The 22,247-nt window shown below is 47.7% G+C and overlaps 1 long non-coding RNA gene across 1 annotated transcript in view; it reads left to right on the top strand.

Moving 5' to 3' along the window:
• The first annotated feature begins 6,294 nt into the window (after positions 1 to 6,294).
• The window catches only part of LOC113975108, a 34,698-nt gene continuing 18,745 nt past the window's right edge, over positions 6,295 to 22,247 (top strand). Inside the window, exon 1 of the long non-coding RNA XR_003536755.1 lies at positions 6,295 to 6,340. This is a non-coding gene — a long non-coding RNA (uncharacterized LOC113975108). The remainder of the gene's footprint in view (positions 6,341 to 22,247) is intronic.

The raw sequence follows: 22,247 nt of genomic DNA, 5'->3' as shown, positions 1-22,247 counted from the left end.
TACATGTTTGTGGATTCACCAGCATGTTGGCAAGTGCCCTGGTTGTTTTCCTCTGAAGAGTGATGTAAAGTAGAAAAAAAACAGGATCTCAACTCTAGGAACAGACCCAAATTGCTGTTGTTTTTGTGTTTCAGGGCTCAGCAGTGTTTCTTTGCCTTTTCTCTCTGCCTTGCTCTGCTTTCCTCCTCCTAGAAACCACTTCTGCCTGTTGGCCGTGCAGGGTTCCTGCACTGAGCGTGGCCATGGCCATGGAGAGATGCCTGGCAGGTCTGGTGTGGTCAGCAGGATGTTTTTTTCCATTCCCAGATATCAACTACCTCATTTTCCTCTGACCATAACATCCTTCTTGTCTCTTTAATTAGCTCACCTACCGCCCTGGCTGGAACATCGACCCAGGCTGCTCTTTCTTCCTTTTACATATCAATACCTCATTTGCTGTGACTAATAATTTATGCAGCCCCAGCTGTCCCGCTCCCTTGTCTTTCCCCTCGCTCCCTGAGGTTTGGAAGTGCTGGACAGAAGCTGCCTGGCAGCAGAGCTGTCAGCTCGTGCTCAACCCCAAACACACACTGAGCTGGACCTCGACCTGCACGAGTCCATTTCTGGGTCAGAAGTTGCCCAAGGGCAAGAACTGTCTCTGTCACCTATTTGTAAAAAAGGCAGTTCAGGAGAGGGTTTGTCCCTCTTGAGAATCTCCTGGTGCTCATGCAGAACTGCATTAAATGACCTTCAAACAGTCACTGCCTGGAAACCTCAACCTCACCAGCATGAGGTCAATGTTCACCCAGATTTATTGACACTACAGACAGGTGAAACACTGTGGGACTCCTCCTCTCTGTCGTGCTGCCATGCAGCTGATGAGCATTATGGGTGGCTGTCAGTCCAGTGTGGACGTTTTTGTGCTGTTCATCATCAGATCTTATTTGCCTTTTCCTGTGTGTCATTGGCCTGTTCACACTGTGCAGTGCCAGCTGTTGGCAGAGGTGCTCAGTGTCATCCCCTGGGTCAGGCAGGATGCTGGTGCTTCACTGCAAATCCCAGTCCTGTTTGTGAGATTTGGTCCAAAGAAATGAGTAAAGCTTGCAAAAATTTATTTGATTTGGAAAAAAAAAATTTCATTTTAATGTCTCAAAGTATTGAAATTCGAATTAAAGAAGGAAGGGGGATTAAACTGGCTTTCTCTGGGAAGTGCCCTCCACCTGAGCTGCTGGAGGTGCTGGAGGCAGCAAGGGCAAAGGCAGAAATCGCTGTGGAGCACAAATTTTGCTGACTTTCCATGGGTGTCAGGTCCTCCAGTGCCTCTTGTGCTTTCCAAAATATAAAGGGCTTTGATTAAAGCAATCACAGGATTTTGAAATTGTAGGAGGCCTTGACATTGTCTTTTGAACACTGAGGGCAAATTATCCATGGGAAATTACTTCCATTGCTGCCTCCATTATTTGGTCTTAATCCTAACTTGGTACCTTTGGCTGGATGATAAAATTCTTCCAGTTACAAACAAATGATACATTTTTCCCCCCTTCCTGCTGAGGGTTTGGGTCATTCTTGCTGATATGAATTTTGGAGGTGGTCTTTTGCACCTTTCCTTCCACCAAACACTGCATGTTCTGTGGTTCCAGTTTTTCTGCAGCTGTTTATTTTTCCTTTGATGGAGGTAAAAATCAGACCTAAATAATCTACTTGATTTTTATCTGAGGCAGCTGTGCTGGGACAGAATCTATTGTTCAGATCTGTTACCTTTTACACAACAGAGATAAATTAATTAAAGGGCTTTCCCCTGACATTCAGGCTCTTGCCTGCATATGTTCACATAAAAGATGAATGACAATGAGGTTCTCATTACAGGGTGATGAATTAGCCTTTTCACTTCAGTTCCAGCAAAGTCTACTTCATGGTCAACGCTCTTGTTTAGGCCCAGACTTCTTTTTTCTCCCTTTGAATTCAAATTGAGCAGCTGCTGTCAAACCACCTCTCTTGGAGCAATCTATTATTTTGCACTGCCCTTTAGAATTCTTGGCTTTTCCAGGGAATTTGCCACACTGGTTTGTCGGGAAAAAAAACGTTACTCGGAAACAGCATCCCCCTAATTTTCCTCCATGCACATCACAGACCTCAGGATGCTGCACTTGGGCTGTCATTGGAATGCACCACAACCCTCATCTTCCCAAAATGTCTTTGGGAATTCCCCCTTCACTGCATCAGGGCCTGTCATTTCTGGGGTGCTCCCCACCTTTGTTCCTGCACAGGGACGTTCTCAGCCTACTGTTAATTTATTTATCTGTTTATTCGTTTTTCAAGTAGCAGAAGCTTAAAATAACATAAATATTTTATTGCGACGGGGTGGATGTTTTTGTACAAACTAAGCAGGAAAACACAGTGATCTTGCTGGCGTGTAATGCACAGTTTAGTTAAAACTGGAATATAGGCAGGACAGGAGGGAAATGTGCAGAGGTGTTTGCTGGGAGGTGCACACTGGGTTCATTTCCAGTCTGTGGGAGCATGGGGTGAGTGATGATGGATTTACCCCTGTGCCCCTCGTGTGCCAGTGCCCTGAGCAGGGACACCCTGTGTTCAAGGGCACAAGGGCCCTTTTGCCAACCTGTTCTGCTGGGAGAGGCCAGAGGTATCACCTGGGTGATCTGAAAGCTGTTGTCTACACAGAACAACGTCAAAATACCCGTCCCTGCCACAATCCTGTGTCCTGGCACAGCACTGCTTCTCCAGAGCCCTCTCGTTCACAAGAGCCCTGCAGGGACTCCTCCCCTTGCAGTTTGCTGCCAGAACAGGAAAATACCATGGGAATACTGACTGCTCTTCAAGGAAGACTCTGATCTCTCCAACCACGGCATAAAATTGAGCAGAATATCACGGAGCCATATGGACACTGAGGAGTGTAACACCCCAGTGGAACGTCCTCCCTGCTGTCTCCAGTGCTGATTATCAACGCAGCTTAGAGCAAAGCTGAGACTCTTAATGCCCCAAGCGTGATGCCCTGACCTTGGAAATGATTTGTGTGGCTGTTTTGGCTGGCTGTGGCCTTGGCAGGTTGCTGGGCCACGAGCAGATGCAGCAGAAATGGTGCAAACAGCTAATTTCAAAGGTACACAGTGTTCTCCCACGGCACACGGGAAATGTGTTTAATGTTTGGAAATCTCCTTGTGGCAGAGGTTAAACCTGGAACTGCAAATGGTACAACAGAAATTCCTCCAGTCGCTTGTTCTGACAGAAGATGTACAAGTGGCCACGTTCACATTGTTCTGTGGTATCTGTGCCCTTGGTGCCTGGGCTCCTGTGTGTTGTTTTCCTCCAGCAGTGGGGATGGACAGAGAGTTTTGGTCACAGGAGCTCATGGCTGAGCTGGGGCTGGTCAGGCTGGAACCCTCACTCCCTGGGCTGCAGAAGCAAGCCACGTGCTTTATTGAAGCTTGCTTTGCCTCCAAGCTTTTGCACTTCTTTATTTCCTCTTAAATGAATGTTTTACCCAAAGACAATATTTTTAAAGCAGTTCAAACAGGTTTCCAATTACTTTTCATCACATTAGTCTTCTGTTCTAAAAATCTCAGTCTGAACATAGAGTCCATTTCAAGAAATTGGGAAAGAGTTTTCTTCTTCCTGTTCTGTTTTTGTTGGGTTTGTTTGTTTGCAAGCCCTGGAGAACTGAAGTTTAGGGGTACCAATGTTTTTTAGGAGTCAGTTTTGGTAACTGCTCCAGAAGTGCTCGTGTTCCCATCCAGACATGGAATGAAGTCAGCTCCACCTCACTCTGATAGTTAAGTCTCATGCAGAATATTCAAATATTTCCCTGGAGTGCAATGTAAGGAAAAAAGCAGAAAGAAAAAAAAAAGAAATTGTAATTTGCTGTTGGACTTCACACAAATTGGAAGATGATCTGCTCTTCAAACCCCTGTTTTGATCAAGCCTTGTCTTCAGGAGGGTGACAGGCACTGGAGCAGTGCAGCTGTAAGAAGGAACCCCCCATCTGGGCACGTGCCAGGGTCCACACACCCCTGGGTCAGGAGCTTACTGGGGTCACTGACCTAAGGACAAACATCCTCTCTGGGTTCTCACACTGTTTTCTGAAGCCTGTTCAATGGTTAATACTTGAAATGCTTTTGATTTCATTGTTTAATGTAATTTTATTCAGTAAAGCTGCCACATTGCATAAGGGTATTGGTATTTAATATTTAATAGCATAAATCCCATGTGAGTCCCAGGCAGAGGATAAAAATTACATTTTAAATTAATGTGCACTCAAAGCCTGATGCTCTTTCTGCATTTAAAGGCCAATGGCCATTTCAAGCCCAGTGCCAGCTCCCAGGGAGGATGCCCGTGTTCTCCTCTGGCAGAATGGCCTGTCACCATCAGGCTGTGGGGCAGTAACTGTTTGTGTGCTGGAACAGGATGAGTAGGAGGTGTCTGGTGGCACTGATGGTGTGAGAATAGGATGAAGCAAAGTCATGATAATGTCTTTACTTTTTCTCTGATGGCTTTCAGCACAAATTATTTCCTTTTTTTATCTGCTGGGAGAAGACTTGGGGTGGAAATCTGCACCTAAATTTGTTCTCTTCAGACATAGCGGCAGTTCAACTTGTCACGTGGTTTGTAGACCCCACACCTCAACTGGCAATAGGCATTGTCCCTGAGATGTAATGTCCTATGGCCTCAGTGAAAGTGATATATAAATATATCAATTATACATTATAATATACATATCTAACATTTCAGATTATGTAATGCCACCATCTGCTGCTTTCCATAAACAGTGCTCAGCTTCCACCTCTGCTGCTTTACATAACCCTGTCCCAGCCACTGAGTCTGTGCTGCAGGGGGCAGGGGATGGAGGAGGGACTGTGCTGCTTGTCCTCCTCCAGCTAAACACCTCTCCCTGCCCAAGGCAGAGCTGGGGAACTCGCAGCCATGAACACCACATAAACCTGCCCATTGCTTTCCCACTTCTTGTTCTTCCATATTCAAACCAGGCAGCTTGTGTTCACTTTGATACCCAAAGTTACTGCAGGGTCAAGTAGAAAGAGAAGATTGGCAGGAAAGGAGCAAATCCTCCTTAAACAAAAATGTCTGCAATAATTAGCACATGTGACAAGAGAGAGCTGATAAGCAAAAGGTAAGAAGGGAAAGGTAAGCTTCAGGGCAATTAATTAAGATGGTAAATGAAAAGCAACCCAAAATTCCTGCAAGCACTTAGCAGATGGGAGAGTATTCTGGGACAGTGGTAGTTGTTCAAGCAGTGAGGAAAAGCTGGAAATACAGGGATTTGGGACCATTTTCCAAAGGAGTTGCTTTGTTTTCCAGGAACGAGCCACAAGGAAGGCAAGGCAGTGTTTGGTTTCTTTGCCCAAATCTGTACTTCTGCTGTTCTGGGAGCCTGAAGAAATGAAGGTTCCTGTGCAAAAGTGGAGACCCACACCCAGCTCTGCTCTTCAATTGCAGGTGCCAGAACAATGCTTTGATTAACTGCAGTGCAGCACAGCTCAGCTGGTGGGTTTGGGATGTAACCTGGACCTTGCTGTGGAGCTGAGCCCTCTGCCCTTCCATCCTTGGCAGTCCCTTCCCACCCACCCACCCTCAGCTCCAGAAGAAGCCAAGTGCTCCTGCTGGTGCCTGAGCTCCCTCTGTACCCCAGGAGTGTGAGAAATCTCTCTGGGCCCAGCCCCAAGCCCTCAGGTGGGCTCAGTTACCCTCCACACCCGTCAGGGTCAGGGGAGCAGGGGAGGCACTGCAGGAGGGGAGGGATTAGTGGGTGGATAAATGCAGGAAGGTGACTCCCCTTTTGCCTTTGTCCCTGTTTGTCTTGGGGTTCTGTAGCTGGCTGAGCCTGGGCAGGAGATTTGGGTATTTGGAACCTGGCTGTGGAGGGAGGATGGGCTGACATCATCATCATCAACATCAAAAGCTCTCCTGAGGACTCCTGAAAGACTCAGCTCTGGGCTCTCTCCAGAGCTTTCCTGCTCCCAACACCAGGAGAAGTCTTGCTTTAATGGCTACATCATCACCCCATTTCTGTTCTTTTCAGGACTGAAGCAAGCTCAGCTCCTTGGGGTGAGCAGCTTTGTAATAGTTATTTTAGGGGGTTTGGGAGGGAAGGGTTGAGAGTGCTCCACAGAGGCAGGGCTGCCTTCTGTGTGTCAATTCTTGGTGGGTTTATTTTTGATGAGGAGCAAGGGACTGATGGATGTTATGAGGAAGTGATGAATTACCTGGCACGCTTGGAGCACTGGGGATTTTCTCACATCAGGACGATGGTGATTGATTTTTCTTTTTTTTTTTCTTTCTTTCAGATCTGCAGCAGAGGAATCTCTGGATGCCTGATTGCAGCTGACAGGTAAGCTGTGGAGTGAGCTCAGCAGTGACTGTGACAGGCCTCCCTATCTCCTGTCCCCACTGCTTTCCAGGCTGTAATGGCTTGCTGAAGACACGCTGTCAGGGTGATGGAGGTGTGGAGATTATTAAAGGAGGACACCTTTAACTTGGTAAATTGCTTCAATCTCACAAGAGGCTCTGTTATCTCCTGCTGGCCCCCCTTTGTAGGGACTAAAGAAGGAAGCAAAGAAGGGGGACTGCAAAACTGCAATAGTGTTTGTTTTCCTGCAGAGCTGTGGCAGAGCCCAGGGAGGAAGGTGGGAGTGTCACCTGGCTTTGCTTCTGCCACCCTGCTGGGCACTGGGGGCAGAGGGTTGTTGATTAATTGATCCCAGCAGGTCCTGGGTGCAGAGAGCTCTTATTGCCTTTGGGGGGTGTGAAGCACAGCACATCTGGTGTCTTGTCCCTTGCTGGCCCTGGGAATTTTGGGGAAATTATTCTGTGCCAGGCTGCTCTTCCCTGCACTCTGCTGTGTGAAATCCATCCTGCTCCGAGGGAGGAGAGGACTGCAGCATGGGGCTGGAGTCTGGATCCAAAACTTGAGTGTCTGTTCCTCTGGAAATGAGGCTGCAGTTCCAATTTGTATGAAGTCACTCTTTGCCAGAAGTGCTGGAGCTGGTTTGGACTGATGACAGACCCTTGGCAGGACAGTGTGATTGAAATCCCCTGTGCTCTGTTTGTGGTCAGCTGGAGGCAGAAAACAGCAAAATGAGCTGAAATTAGGCAGAAAGGTGCTGAAAAAGGAATGAAGCAGAACAGGAGAAGGGTAGAGGTCTGTTTGAGGTGCAGTCAATGCAGAAATGCTGCTGTCCTTGGAGGACAGTCTCTGTGGATGGGAAGGCCTGTACCTACATTCCTGAAATGAAGTGGGAAATAGTCTGTGAACAATTGGTGATTTGTTATGTTTGTTAGTTGCTTGCTGAAATAAGTTCTCTGCTGGTTGGATGTCACAGCAGAAAGGGTGGTGGTCAGAGCTGTGATTGGACTGGGAATGTCTGAGCATGGTTGCCACGCTCTACATGAGAAGGGAGTGCTGGAGGAGAGGGACTCTCGTGGCCATGTGGGACTGGCTGTGCAGACCATTCACTGGGAATGGTCACAGCTCCTGAGACCTGTGTGTGCTTTAGGGTAAATGCTTTTGGTGAGTAAACTTCCCTGAGTGCATTGAACGTGGCAACTGAACAGACAGAAATATTCCCATGTGGTCCCATCTCTCTTCCTTAGGGCCTATACAACTTAAAAAAAAAAAAAAAAAAATCAAAAAAACAAGAAGTAAAATTAAACTACTCACCACTAAATAACCTTCTCTAAAAAGACTGGAGTTAACCAAGCTGAATTTAATAAGATCTTTGCAATGAAATGAGCTGATTACCAGTAGGAAGAAACTTAGTTTATTATCTGATTTTTAAAGGCTTGAATAATTTTAGCCATTGGCTTTTTTGTCAGGCAAAAGAACTATTTCAATTATTATCTCTAATAACTTTGGAGGGCATCTTTAAAGTTCTTTTCCATGAATCCTACTTCAAATGCTGCTGCAGAGATAAAAGCAGCAAGCTTAACCCAATGAATAACTGATAAACCAGAAATATCACTGCCTTGCCTGGGAAAATCACAGCTCGGAGCTCGTCTCATGGATGTAATCACAGCCTGTGCTCTCGCTGGCCTCTATTGGCAGCAAAGCCCTCTTATGATATTCTGTCATTTATGACAGTCCCTCCAGAGAGTTCATTAGGGTGAACATTAATGTGGCTGAATCCAGGAAACTGCTTTTCCTGACATAATGCCAACATCTATTACAATGCTGTGCGGTGCAGGGGGGAGCTTTATGGTTGTTTAATGGGTGTGTGTGTGTTGCAAATGGTATCACTTTTTAACTCTCTATAAAGCAGTGTCTGTTTTCTGAATTGCCACCACTATAAATATGTTTAATGGGGAGCCTGAGCAGCTGTTGTGTTCAGCAGTTGTCTGTGATGATTATGGATTCGTGGTTACAGTTCTCAGGGCTGGAGAGCTGCAATTAATCTGTACCATCCTTCAGACCATCATCAGCGTGAGAGCTCAGGTTTCCCCTGCTCTGTTGGCATTTCTCAGAGTTCTTTGTACGTAAAATCTGTGTCAGGAATTGAGGCAAAGGAAAGAAGCAATGGCAGAGAAATAACCAATGGCTTTCCCTTCTTGCACCTGTCTCCACACAACTGTGTTGGGCAGGAGCAGCCACTCTGAGTCTGGAGCTGGTCACTTGTTCCCAGCACAGCCACGGTGGAGTGTGGAGGGCTGGTGGGGTGGGCTCCATGGACTTGCTGCTTTCCATGCATGGCAGAGCAGGTGTGTGCATGGTTTTAAAAGAAAAACAAGAAAAACCAAAACAAAACGCCTCAAATCCACAGAAAAAACTGTGCTTATGATAGTGGGAGCAACATCAGGCTGAGGCTCATCATTATTCATTGCACACCTGGCTCGGAGGGAGAACTCTGGAGCTGTAAACTACCTCGTGATTTTTCCCACAGCCTTGTTCTAATCTCCTTTCTGGGTCAATTCCCAGGTAAGAGAGCCATGCCATTCCATTTTTAATTGTTTTCAGCTCAGGCTCCTGATTGCCAGCCCGGGACTGGCAGAGCTGCCAGGATACACTGAAACACGTTGAGTACAAGCATCTTCTCTGCTGTGGGCACTGCTGAGGAGACTGGCATGGATATGGGCATTCATCTTAGCCAGAAAGAACCATGTCTGCCAGGTGGGAGAATAGAGCTGCAGTGGATCCAGCTGGCTCTGTGGGCTGGGACAGAGGGCTCTGAGGGGTCCCAGTTGGACACTTGGCAGGAGTGTGACTTTGGGGAAGGACTTTCGGGGCTGCTGAGTGAGTTGCTGTGCTCAGTATGGAATCAACTTGGAGCCCCAGTAGCCTTGTGGGGTGCAGGGGACCCCAGGAATGTTCATTTGAGGTTTATCAAGTTCAGATCAAAGAAGCAGAGCATCAGGAACTGCTGATGGCTGCCATGGAACAGAGGTCTGTGTACTTGTGCAGTGGTGGGAGATCAAGCACAGTGAGTCACATAGAGATGCCCAAGAGATGGGATTGGAATGTTGGACTGGAAGAGAAAGTCTCTGAATCCTGCTGCAAGATGTGAAGCCAGGACAGGATTGTCCCTGGCTGATCCCAGGGAACACACAGCTTGTGTGGGGTTGTAGCTGGAAGGGAGCACCTGGGAAACAAGGACGGTAATGGATGGAGAAATGAAATCTCAAAGGAGCATGAGGAGGTTCTGTGCCTGCTCCTGCCCCACGCTGGTCTCCAGCACTGCAGGAGCCAGTGTGGGCACTGCTGCCAGGAACTGGGCTGGGGACACGGCCAGGGGTGTCCCTGTGTTGGGAAGGAAGACCACACTTGGTTTTCTGCCTGCCCTCTGCAGTGCTTCTGAGTTTATCACATGGATTTTGTTTGCTCTTCAAGTCTAATGATGTCAGAAAGTGACAGCCAGGTTATAGCTCTGTTTTTAATAATTAGGAAGATTGGTGCAGTTAACAGCTAGTTATTTCCTTAAACAGCCTGGGTTAGTAAACCTATAGCTGGTGAATATGCTGGAGTGACTGGATTGATTGATAGTAATTTCAGGATGTGACTGGGAATTCAGTTGTCTCTTAAAAAACATTGAAACAAACAGCTTACCCTGAGTTGGTTTTGCGGGGCTTTAACAGCCTTGAGATTTTGTTCCAGTCTGGAACAAAACAACAACAAAACAGATTTAGTAGGCTAATAATGTTTTTAAGTGGTTTTGCTTTGCTGCAGTAAAATAATTTCTGTTCAGCTAAATCAGTGCTTCAGTTGATTCTGTTTTACATGGATATTGATATCTGCCCAGCTCAGGGGTCTGGCTTGTACCATCCTGTGTTCTCTGATGGATTGAGGGATAACTAACAGCACAATTAACTTCAAAATAAGAAATGCTTCAGAGCCACCCCCCTCCAAGCCTCCTTTCCAATAAAATCCAAACAGAACAATTTGAGAGGTTCCAAGTGCTGCATTTTGAGGGTTTTCTTTCCTGAACAGGTTTGTTTCAATCAGCACTGGCAGGAGGGTGCTGGGTGGGCTCTGCACCATTCCAGGCACGTGGCAAAGGTGGCACTGGGATGCTCAGGGGATGCACAAGTGTGGGTGTGAGTGATTCACATGCTGTCAGTGCTGGCTGCCAGGCTGGGGAGGAGGAGAGACACAGCCCCACGTGTTGCAGTGCCATCATTCCCACCCAGGCTGCAAGTGGAGCCTGTGGTCCCTGCCCCTGCCATCCCTGAGGGCAGAAATGGGGCTGGGGGAGAAAGAGAGAGGAAAAATACCAGAATAAAGAAGCTTGATCAGCTAATTGGTGAAATCCTCTTTCTCTGGTTGACTGTATTCATGTTGACAGGAGCCTCTCCTCCTTCCCTGGAGTGCTCTGGCAAGTGAGACTCCAGCAGATAAAGCAAAGGATCTGCTGGATGCACAGCCATGCATAATTTAGGAACACTGGAGCCTTCTCATCACAAACTGGCATTCAGTAAGTGCTAACACAACTCCTTTGTGAATAGGAATTTTTGTGAATTTCTTCTTCTTTTGGTGAGGTTTGGCCATCAGACCCCTGCCAGGAATTAAAAATTGACGGTCAGGAAGTGCATTAGCAGCACTAACACTGAACATCCCTTCATGCATGCACACAGCTAAAATAAAGGAATGGTTGTGGATTCTTGAGAGGGGTAACTTTGAAGGATAGTGTGAATAAATAATGGAAGACTACGTTTTCCTTGAATTCACACTTTTCCCCCATAAGTCATAAACCCAAACTTTACACTAGAGAAAACAGCTGGAGTGGGTAGAGAAGGAAAACTCTTTCACTCTAAGGATGTGGAGGGAACGTGGTTTATGTCTCTGGACCAGGTGTGTGAAGGGAAAGAGCTGGAACTCTGTACCTTGTGTGTCTGTTCCCATCAGGTAGGTGTTTCATGCAGGGAGAAAGACAAAAAATTATTAAAGCTGATGTTGATGTTTACTTGGACTAATAGAATGTTGTGCAGCATCACCCGAATGAAAATCAGGTTTGTAATTAGTAGGTGGTTCATCCTGTTCTAACAATGCAGAATAATTAATTCTTCTTTTTCATGCCACAAATAGTAATTAAAGAGAAATATTACATAGCTGCACCTGGTTTTCATTATATGGCTGCAACAGCGAGTAAACTAAATCTTTTATTGATGATAACAGCCATAAGTTTGAAAACTGAGTGAAGAGCGTGAAAACCCCTCTGAGGTCCCCCAGAGACATGTGAGAAATCTGAAATTATTAAAACATATGGTGGCACATACTGATTACCAACAGCTCCCGCTGTGGTTGTGAGTCCTCCCTTCTCTTTGACTTTCAGTTTTTCTAAGAATTCTCAGCTTGGTTGGTTCTCCCCCTTCCTTTGGTGAATCTCCTCTGGCAGGGCAGCCCTGCCCTGTGCCATGGGCTGACAGTCAGTCCTGCTGCAGGGATGGTTCACTTGTGTCCATTCAGCCCCCTGAGCCCCATCCCTGTCAGGTGTTGGGGCAGTTTCAAATCCCATTTACCTCCACAGCCCCTGAATCCCAAGGTTTCATTGTACTGTAGTTTTAAAAAAGCATTGTTGTGTAGCTGATATTAGTGTTGAGCATTTACACCTGGTATTTGAGACCCAGAGAGGGAGGGAGTATATTTGTATGTCTGGTTGATGTATTTATGCTGTTTGCCAAGTCCCTGAGTGCAAGGACATTCACCACCAGTCAGTGGCCATCATCCATCGCCGTTCTTTATGCGTGCATAAATATTTATTCATATTGATTAATATTTATTCCTCATAAATAATACATCACTGCCATCCCGTGTGTGCTGCTGCAGACAATGAAGGGATACACAGAGGGTAATGAGCGTGGTGTGAAGCTGCTCCATCCCTGGGGAGCTGCTTGCAGTGGGACACATCTGCTCCTGCCCTCGTATTGTCATTGCTGCCCCCTGAGTTCTGGGCTCGGAGCAGCTGAGTGGAACCTGCTGCTGTCTGGGCACTGCTGCTGCCTGCTTTGGGAGGAAAAACTGTCCTCTGCCCCAGCTGGAGACAGCCAAGCCATGACAGCAGCTCGCTCTGTTGGCTGCAGGTGCCTGGTGCCAGGGAGCTGGTTGCTGTGGGAAGCCACAGACCTGATGCAGGAGGGGCTCTGAGGGTGTCTGTGCTGCAGATGTGGGCAGGCAGCTGGGTGGGGCAGGGAGGAGCTCAGCAAGCCCTGCCTGTGTGCACAGGGGATCCTCTCTCTGCTACCCCTGTTTCCCACAGAGCACTTGCCCCCTTTTTGCACCACCCAGGCTTTCTCTTGGTCATGGACAATGGAAAGACTTGGTTATCCCAAATTTCTGCTGTTAATTTGGTCCCCCTGGTCTCCTGGGTTTGTCCTTGTAAATTTGTCTTGTTGTTACACTTGTCCTTAGTAACCTGACCCAGTTTCCACTTGTTATATGTTTACTCCCTATGGCAAACCCCAGAGCCCACAAGACAAAGACAGTGTGTGTCCTCTTCCAAATTTGTCATGAAATGATTGTCTGGAGGCAAACTATAATTTCCTAAGATTGCAAAACACTGAGAAAACCCCATTTCAGATGGCAGCCCCCTCAGCTCTGCAGAAATCGCTGTCCTTGGCCACTCAGCACCAGTTCCCCATGGTCTCTGCTCCTGTTGTTTTTCTGAACCACTGGCTGATAATCACAGCTCGTCTGCCTGCATTGGTGTTGGGATGCAGGGGAGGAGCTGGGTGAGACCCTCCTGTGGGTGCACAGGGCAGGTGTGATGGTGGTGACGTGGGGCAGGTTTGCAGAGCTCCAGCTTTGCCCCTGCCCCGTGGCCACAGAGGGGGTTCTGCTCTGGCAGGGGTGGCACAGAACCCTCAGTGCTGCCTTGCCCAACGTGAGGAGCATTTTAAGGGTTGGGTCCAGAGGGGCAGTGTTAAAAGTCTAATGAGTAGGAGGAGATTTTACTCCAGTGGGAGTCTCTTAATGTATCTGATGTTATTTAGGAAAAAATCCAGAGAGAGATTCTCTATTTTTAAATAGAGTTGCATATTTTATCTATCAAGAGAGCAGGTCTGGTGTGTCAGAATATGTAAATATGTTGGGTAGCTCTGAGGTGGGGAAAAGAGCCGATGCTTAAAAAAAACCCACCAAAACAGATTTGAATCTCTGGCTGCCTCATATCCTCTGCTGCAGATCCCTACCTCCTTAGGAAATAAAAGATATTGTGTGACACGCTCTGAGCTGTCACAGTTAAGTTCTGTAGCTCCAGTGTTTAGTACTCCTGGATGTAATTGGGATGCTGTACCTTTTCCCAGTCATTACTTGGGAATGAGGCTCCACAAAGTCAGGCTGAGAATCCATTGGAAAACTGACTTCTTGCAACTTCCACGGCTTCTTTTCTTTTCTTGATAGTTGAAGTATTTTCTCACAAGAAAATTGCATCTACTGAATCACTGTGCTGCTCTGTCATGTCTTGCTTTCCGAGTTCAGAGCTGCTCCATCTTATCAGAGTGGAGATTTCATTAGGGAAATTCTGAGGGTTTTTCTTTTAATTAAGGGAGGTATCATACTTCCTTGGTCAAACTGCAGCTGCTAATTCCCACCTGTCATCGTGGCATTTGTTTAATTAGGAACAAAATTATCTGCATGGCTGGAGAACCATGAGACACGAGACAGACTATCTGAACTCTTGCAGGGTGGGAGCTGTCGCTGGGGTAAATCATCACTGTTCCAGGTCTGTGGAAAACCAGCACCTTCTGTCCACTGGGGACAGATCAGAGCAGCAGGAGAGGGGGGAACAATCTCACCTCTTCCTTGGCTCTGAACTGCCAGTTAGACATCACTAATGATGCTGATAAGGATGTCTCCCCACAGACCTCTTCCTGTCCAAGGTGCCTTTCCCTGTGCTCCCATTCAAGACAAATTTCTGTAGGAAGAAATCCTTACAAAATCCCTGACAAACCTCCACTGGTGCTGCAGGGCTGCTGGGCTGGGTAGCCCAGAGGATGGCCCAGCTCTCCCCTGCCTCCAGCAGGGCCTTGGGTTCGTGGGATTCATTTGGGCACAGGCAGGACTGGCAGGTTGAGCTGAATGAGTTGTGACACCAGGAGAGTCTGAGATGTTCATCACAGCTGAGTTAAATGGGAAATTCCTGGGTGGCAATTTCCCACAATCTTTTTTGTTTGTTTTTTTTTAACTGGAATGACAAAATGGATAATTGATGAGTGCAAACCACACTTTCAACCCTGTTTCTGAGCAGGCTGCTGAATCCACTTGATCACAGAGTTGATGTACTGAGTTTGCCCAGACTTTCATTCTCTGCTGTCTGAGCATCTGGTTTGACTTGAAATCCTCTCCAGTAAATTCAAGGCTGTAAAATTATAACAGGACCCCAGAGAAACCTCCAGTTTTTGAACTAAAACATGTTTTCAGAGATTTTTGGAAGGTATTGGTCTTTGGTGTGTTTAGTCATCATTATTAACTTCAGAATTACATCTGCTAAAATGAGAAACAGAAGGCAGGAGAGAGATGGGGAATGTTTGCACTCCTGGATGGGAAGACTGATTGTTCTGAAGAAGCTCCTGGCACCATCCAGTGTGGGGGCTGTAGGGACTGGACCCACTGTGGTGCCAGAGGGTGCAGGGACAGCAACTCAGCCATGGGGCTTCTGCTGGGAGAGTCCCCTTGGCTGCTCTTCCCTCTGGGGCATCCTGTCCCATGCAGGGGCACGGGAATTTAGGCATAATCCTGTTTTGTGAGTGCCAACAGGACAGAAACAGCACAGCAGTAAGAGCTGGGTTCCTAAGGGGCTGTGTCCCCCTCCCTTGAGGAGTTTTTAAAGCCTGGGAAGGTATAAACCCATTAAAAATCTCATAACAAAAGGTGAAAAATTCAGAGAAAACTTGACCTGTTAATAAAGGATTTAGTCAAATGCTTGTGTAAATATTTATACTGCACTATACCATTAGCTTTTCCAGTTAATCTGTTTTCTGTGCTAAAGGCTCTGAGTAGAATATGTTCCCAGAGTTGTTTACGATAAAAATTAGTGCTGTATCTGGCCTGTTACTCTTCCATAAATTATTAAAAAGGGGTAGATCCAAAAGTCCATTTCTGAGCGGCCTTTTTTTCCCCCAACTGCTGATCATTCTTTTCTCATATGGAAAATAAAACCATGAAAAGGCAACAGAAAGGGCCAGTTTCTGGGAGGTCTGCTTGGTTTGCTTGTTGTTTTGCAAGGCAACTTCTATTTGCAAATGGAAAATTCTTAAGGATTTAAAATGTCACTTAGAGCGTCTGCAATTGCCCTGTAGAAGAGTTTGTTCACCTGTCAGCCTTTATAAGCATATGAACATGGATTTCTTTTACTCCTGGGAAATCTTGTCCAATTCTAACACTTTTCAGTGAGGTTGTCAAGGGGGTAGCCTGAAGTTAAACACAGGAATATATTATTGCATTTGACACTTTCCACAAACATTGTGCTGAGTGTATTTTGAATATTGAATGTGGACAATGGGCCATTCAGCTCATGGATAAACGTGATTCATGCCAGGAGTCCACTTAGAACCAGCAGAGCAGCTTCTGGATGAGAGGCTGCTGAGGACCAGTTCTGGGCTTCTGCCCTGGAATAATGAGGTGCTGCTTCACTTGTGTGAGGAGCAGAGCTGAGCACTGGCCCCTTTGCCTCTCTCTTGGTCTGGGCTCAGCTGCCTTGTAAAGCAGATACTGATTGAGCAGGAGTAAATATTTATAGAAATTCTGAGACTTATAAAAATCCTGCATCAGAGAGTCACCCAGGGGTGCTCACCAGGAAGACTTGCTTGTGGCCACAGCAGCATGTGAGGTGAGTGCAGCCAGGGTACCTGGGGTGGTAGGACACATCCACATGAGAGAGAGTACCAAGGGATCCCAAAACAAGACATCAAGACGTTTTCCTCCTCCCTTGTCAGCTGGAGGGAGCACCAGTGCAAACACCAGAGCACTGTACAGACCTGGCTGAAAGCAAAAGGTGTTGCTCAGTCTGCCTGGAGCTGGAGCATTTGGGGAGGGGGACAAGCAGGGAAGGATAAAGACAAGGAATTTGTGGACCTTCAGATTTGAAACGCTCGATTTTTAAATATCAAAATATTCTCAGAACTGTTGTGTTTCCCTTGGCTGCATCCACAGCCCCTGGGTCCTGCAGCTCCCTCACCATCGGTTGGGTTGTTGCAGCCGAGCCTGGATTTCTCCTCTGCCAAAACCCCTCCAGACAGAGGCTTTCATTACACCTGTCTGTGCTGCAAGGGTTCATCCTGCAGATCCCAACAGCAAGAACACGTGCTAGAAACAAACGCTCGGCTCGAGTTGTCATTGACAGCGAGCGCCGGAGCCGCATCTGCCGGAGCCGCATCTGCCGGAGCCGCCCTGCGAGCGGTGCTGGAGGGACCCGCGGAGCTGGAGCAACACGTAACTTAGCAACAAAGAGCAAATCGGGCGGGTTTGCAGGGAAATGTCGGAGCACGGGGTTTACATCAGCCCGTACCTGTGCGAGCAGATCGCCCGACCCGCCTCGGTGCCCCCCTGCCCACCCCAGCCCGGAGCTGCCCTGGGCTGTCCCGCAGCACTCGACACTCGGGACTGCAGCTTTGCTGGCTGCTCTGGGCTTGTTCAGTCACTTCCACTTTTCCACAGGTCTGATAAAAAGTGATTATGTCCATTTATTGCCAAAGGGAGCCATCAGGAACAAAACCCTCGACGTCTTTATCCACCTCTTTCTCAAAGTGATGAACAGTCCATAGAGCCAACAGCGTTGCACCGTGTATCTGCAGGAATTCTCATAACAGATGTGCTGAGGCTTGGAAAAACTTATTTTAGATAAGCCAAATAATCTTTTCAATTATCTTTTGCTGAAAATATTGTATTTTTATAGGCATTCAAGAGCGTTATGGCATAAAATACCAGCCTAATTAGCATTATCTTCTCTATTATGTTTGCTGAAATATTTTTTGGAGTTGTCAAATACGTGGCTATTTTGTTATTTGGGAAGAAGGCTTTAGCAGCTGGATAGTTTATTTCTTGATTGTGTAGTTTGATCTACATATTTGATTGCAAGATGTTATCCAAAAGGATAGCAGCAGCTCATACTCGTTTATCAGGGTTATTCCATCATGGCAGGAACAGATTCCTCAGATGGGTCCCAAGGCTGGCACAGGGGGGATTGGGGGGCTGGGGCAGCGTTACCCCCTCCTGGCACCCTGCTCAGTGCCCCTGTCTGGGTGATGCTGTGGGCAGTGTCTGACATGGGTACGGGATGTGCTTGGAGCAGCCCCTGCTTCGCAGCTCATGCACACGTGAGACCCCCCGAGCTCCTGCCCAGCTCCTTGAGCAGAGCTCCTCATGCTGAAAAACAGGTTTTTCCCACAAATTTGGTGATGCGGTGCCAGGCTGACAGAAAATCCCTCCAGCTGCTGTTGCAAAACACCATTCACCCGAAATGAAGGGAAATTTTATTGCACCGGGGAGCCAGCAGAGGGGATGCATTTACAATTCTTCCCGGTTCCTCCAGGAAATGCTGTTTGGTTCTGCCGGGCTGGAGCCGTGGCTGCTCTGGGGCTGCTCAGAACTGTGAGAGAGGTGCTGTGAGAGAGGTGCTGCGTGGGTGGGTTCGCAGTCGAGATGGGGGGTGAAGCATTGTGCTTCGAGCATCCGTGTAGCCATTTACTTAAATTATCGCTAAACCTAATGTCACCCCGGCTCCTCCATTGCCTGTTATTGAGTGCTCCAGCTGAGTAATCTCATTAGAATTTGTGTCGTTCTCACCTCTGGCAGAGTATACACAGCCCCGGAAAAGGTTATTCACACAATATTGCATGACCTTGATGAAAGGCTAATTTGATAAGAATTCAATTTAAAATTCCATTTGTACTGACAAACCAGGATTTTATTGATGTCACAAATTTTCAGCAGTGGAAGCGACATTAGGAGCGAGGCTGCCTTGTTTGCAGGCCCGGAGGTGGAGAAAGTGGAGGATTTATATCAATGGATCGACGTACCTTGCAGCAGTCTGAATGCTTCAGTAAACTGTTCCTAAGTTTTCTTTATTGTCTTATTTTTCTTTCTGGTTTGCTTAAAGAGACCTTGGCGGTGGCAGGGACAAAGCAGTGGCTGATAAGGAAGGATATTTCCTTGTGCATTTTGAAGCTCGTTTCCTACTTGCCCTTTCATCCTTGGGTCTCTACCGGGTTGAGGCAACAGACAGAATAAACAGCCCAATGTGCTCTCTGGGTGGGGGTTCATGCTGTGAGTGCAGGTCCCCCTTCTCCCTGGCAGGAGCCCCAAGGTGTCTGTGGGGCATCGGGGCCCTGCTGGCCGTGCCTGCACCACAGGGAGGGGGCACCGGTCACCTTCTAGGAGCAGATGGGGAGTCCCTTGTCCAGCCAGTGCCAGTGTCCAGCAGCTTGGTTGGATCCTGAGAACCATGTTTAACTCTTGCCACGTGTGATCAGTGGCTGCTGAACCCACGTACTGCCTGTGTCTGTCACACTGCCTGTGTCCATCACACTGCCTGTGTCTATCATCACACTGCCTGTGTCTATCATCACACTGCCTGTGTCTATCATCACACTACCTGTGTCTATCATCACACTGCCCGTGTCCGTCACACTGCCCGTGTCTGTCACACTGTGTGTGTCCATCACACTGCCTGCCCTGCCTCATTAACGTCTCCTAATGAGAACCCCGTGCCAGGCGTGGCAAAATGAAGGCGGTGCTGTGGTAGCCCATTGCCAAGGGCACAGGGAGCGCCGTGCCCAGGGAGGCAGTGGGGGCACAGAGAATTGGATGGCAGGGGCTGTGGGAGTCAGTGGGGCACAGAGGATTGGATGGCAGGGGCTGTGGGAGTCAGTGGGGGCAGAGAATTGGATGGCAGGGGCTGTGGGAGTCAGTGGGGGCACAGAGGATTGGATGGCAGGGGCTGTGGGAGTCAGTGGGGGCACAGAGGGTTGGATGGCAGGGGCTGTGGGAGTCGGTGCAGGCAGAATAAAGCAGTGGCTGCTGAGTGGCAGCAGCCCGGTCGCTGTGAGCTCCCAACCCAGCAGCTCAGCAGAGCAGCAATCTGTTGTTTGTGTGAAATGTGTCGGTGCACGGCAGGGTGGGAGAGTCTGCCTGCAAAAGGCGCTTGGAAATCACGCTGCTGCAGTGTGCAGACACACCTGGAGGAAGGTGCTGTCCTCAGGGACAGGGCAGTGCCTCGTGTCTGTGCTGCCCACAGGTGACACCCCGGGCTGAGCCAGGCTCTGTGCAGCAGTTCCAGGTGCCAGGAGATGGCACAGAGCAGGATGCAGGGTGGGGCTCCCTTCCAGAATGACAGGTCATGGCCCATAAGCTGCTCGTTGGCACATGCTGCAGTTACAGCACCCGGAGAGCCACAGCACTGCAGCAGATCCAGTTATAATTACTCTGAGTTAGTACCTTGGAAAAATCAAAGGGCTCTGAAAGGAACGATATCGTCAGAAAAAAACCCATGCAAAATAAAAAGCCAGCCTTATCTGGCTTAATTTCCGTTTGCTTTGATAGATTTTGCAATACATTACTTATTTAATGGATAGCATGAAACATCACACAGTTATATTTCAAACATTCAAACGCCCTGATCATTTAATACTATTTTCCCTGTTTTATTATGCCATAGGCAGAATTTTAATTATAATATTTATGCAAATTATGTTTGTATAATCGTATTTGAAAGACTGTGTGGATCAAATTTTCCAGCCAATTTATCTAAATACAGGCCTTAAACTTTCCCTTTATCACTGTCACAAACACTCTTTCTCCTAATTCGTCATTTTAGGCACTTCCTATTACAGTATCACAGAAGGCTCAGTGTCATTCGTGGCCTCCGAAAAAAAATAAGGACTTAGGGGTCATAGTCAGAAAACCCAAGCCCATGGGGAGCTCTCCATGGGGTGGCACAGGGGTGTGCACAGCTCTGAGCTGCCATGGGCAGCTCTCCATGGGATGGCACAGGGGTGTGCACAGCTCTGAGCTCGGGGCTGCCCCTGGGAGCTCTCCATGGGGTGGCACAGGGGTGTGCAGAGCTCTGATCTCTCCATGGGATGGCACAGGGGTGTGCACAGCTCTGAGCTCTCCATGGGATGGCACAGGCTGTGCACAGCTCTGAGCTGCCATGGGCAGCTCTCCGTGTGTGTTCCCAGCTGGGCAGTTGAGCTCACAGCTCAGGATCTTGCACCTTTAACGATGGACTTGATGTCTTTCTCCTTCTAAATCTGCTCAGGGCACCGTGTAAATCCTCCCATCCATGTTAGTGGCTGATAGTGTTCGTTAGCAAATGACTGTGTAAATGAGAAAAGCAATTAGACAGATTTGTGAAAGACAAACCATGTATTGATTAATGTAATGATGACACATGCAGAATAATTTTGGACTCAAATGAAAAGTAAAAATCAAAAGGGTGGGGATAAAACCAGGTGTCTTTCTTCCAATTAGGGCATAAATCAACAATTAGGAGCTTTCTCTGACTGCCTTCTGAAACTCCTGGCATTAATCACTGCTGCTCTGTGCATAACACTCCAAAGAAAGGAAGCGACCAATACTGTCACATAATTAAAGGAAATTATATATCCAATACCTTTTAATGTGATTAACAACGATAGGATGAAACTGTTTAAAAGCTGCAGTTAAGTGGAATATTAGCTGCCATTTAGGCTGAGCTAAATATCCAAGGTTATATCTACCCAGCTGTGAATTCGGAAGGTTTGCCTGATGGGTGAGATAAAACTCTTCTGTCAGATAATGAAGCAAATAGTACCTGGGAAGGATCATAATTGGTGCTGTGAAACAGGGTCATGGTGGTGTTCAGTTACCAGCTTTCCCTGGGACGAGAACTGAATGTGCACAAAATGTCAGTATATCACAAAGATACCGATATATAAACCAGACATATTATTCTGCAATAAAAAATAGATACACTCCTAAATGTATTATGCAGAAAAGAGAGAGATGAACAGGACTGAGCCGTTCCCTTGGCCACAGCCCAGTGCTCTGTGCTGATTTCTGAAAGGGGGTGGAATCACAGATGGAAACCAGCCCGGGAAGGGTTTTGGGGAGGGGCTGCTGCCCTGGGAAGCACACTGGGAAGTCCCTGCAAGCCACTGTGGGAACACAGAGGGCTGTGGGGGAGAGAGGCTGAAGGGTGGACAGACAGACAGCCCGTCTGTCCCTGGTGCTGTGTGGATGCTCCTCTCTCATCCCCTGTGCCCAGGAGAGGGGTGGCCGTGCCCTGGCAGTGCTGGGCTCTGCAGGAGGCTGTCCTGGGAGCAAGGGAGGTTCCCCTGTGCCCTGTGGAGCCCGTGAGTCTGTCCAGCCCTGCTGAGGAAGCTGAAGCAGAAGCACAGGGTGCTGTGAGTCCTTGCTCCAGGGGCTCCAGCAGCTCTCCTCCCTGCTGTCCTCTGCTCTCTGTGCCTGACCCGGTGCTCAATCCCATCCCCCTGCTAGGCAGGCAGGAAAGAAAGCGTGTCACTAGATGGAAGTGGACTTCTGGAGGACACATTTGTATTTTCTTTTTAACTATCTGCTTGAAAGGACATATCACGGAGAGGGAAAAGAGCACTGATGTGCACGAGAATTTCTGTTAATGTGGAGCACATGGCAGCACATATAGAGATGGGGTTTCATGGTGCAGTGGGTGTATTAAATGGAACTGTTGTGTCCTGGCACCAGCACAGTTTTCTGGAGCGATAATTTATTGTATGAATGTAGGGACCTGTTAAATTAACTAAGACCCAGCAGAGAAGTGTAAATTAAGAACTCTTATGTGCCTCCTGTTCTGTCT

Source organism: Neopelma chrysocephalum, unplaced genomic scaffold (assembly GCF_003984885.1).
Source record: "Neopelma chrysocephalum unplaced genomic scaffold, ASM398488v2 Primary Assembly neopelma1_132, whole genome shotgun sequence".
In the NCBI taxonomy this organism is placed as follows: Eukaryota; Metazoa; Chordata; class Aves; order Passeriformes; family Pipridae; genus Neopelma; species Neopelma chrysocephalum.
This window is presented reverse-complemented; position numbering and strand designations above follow the sequence as displayed.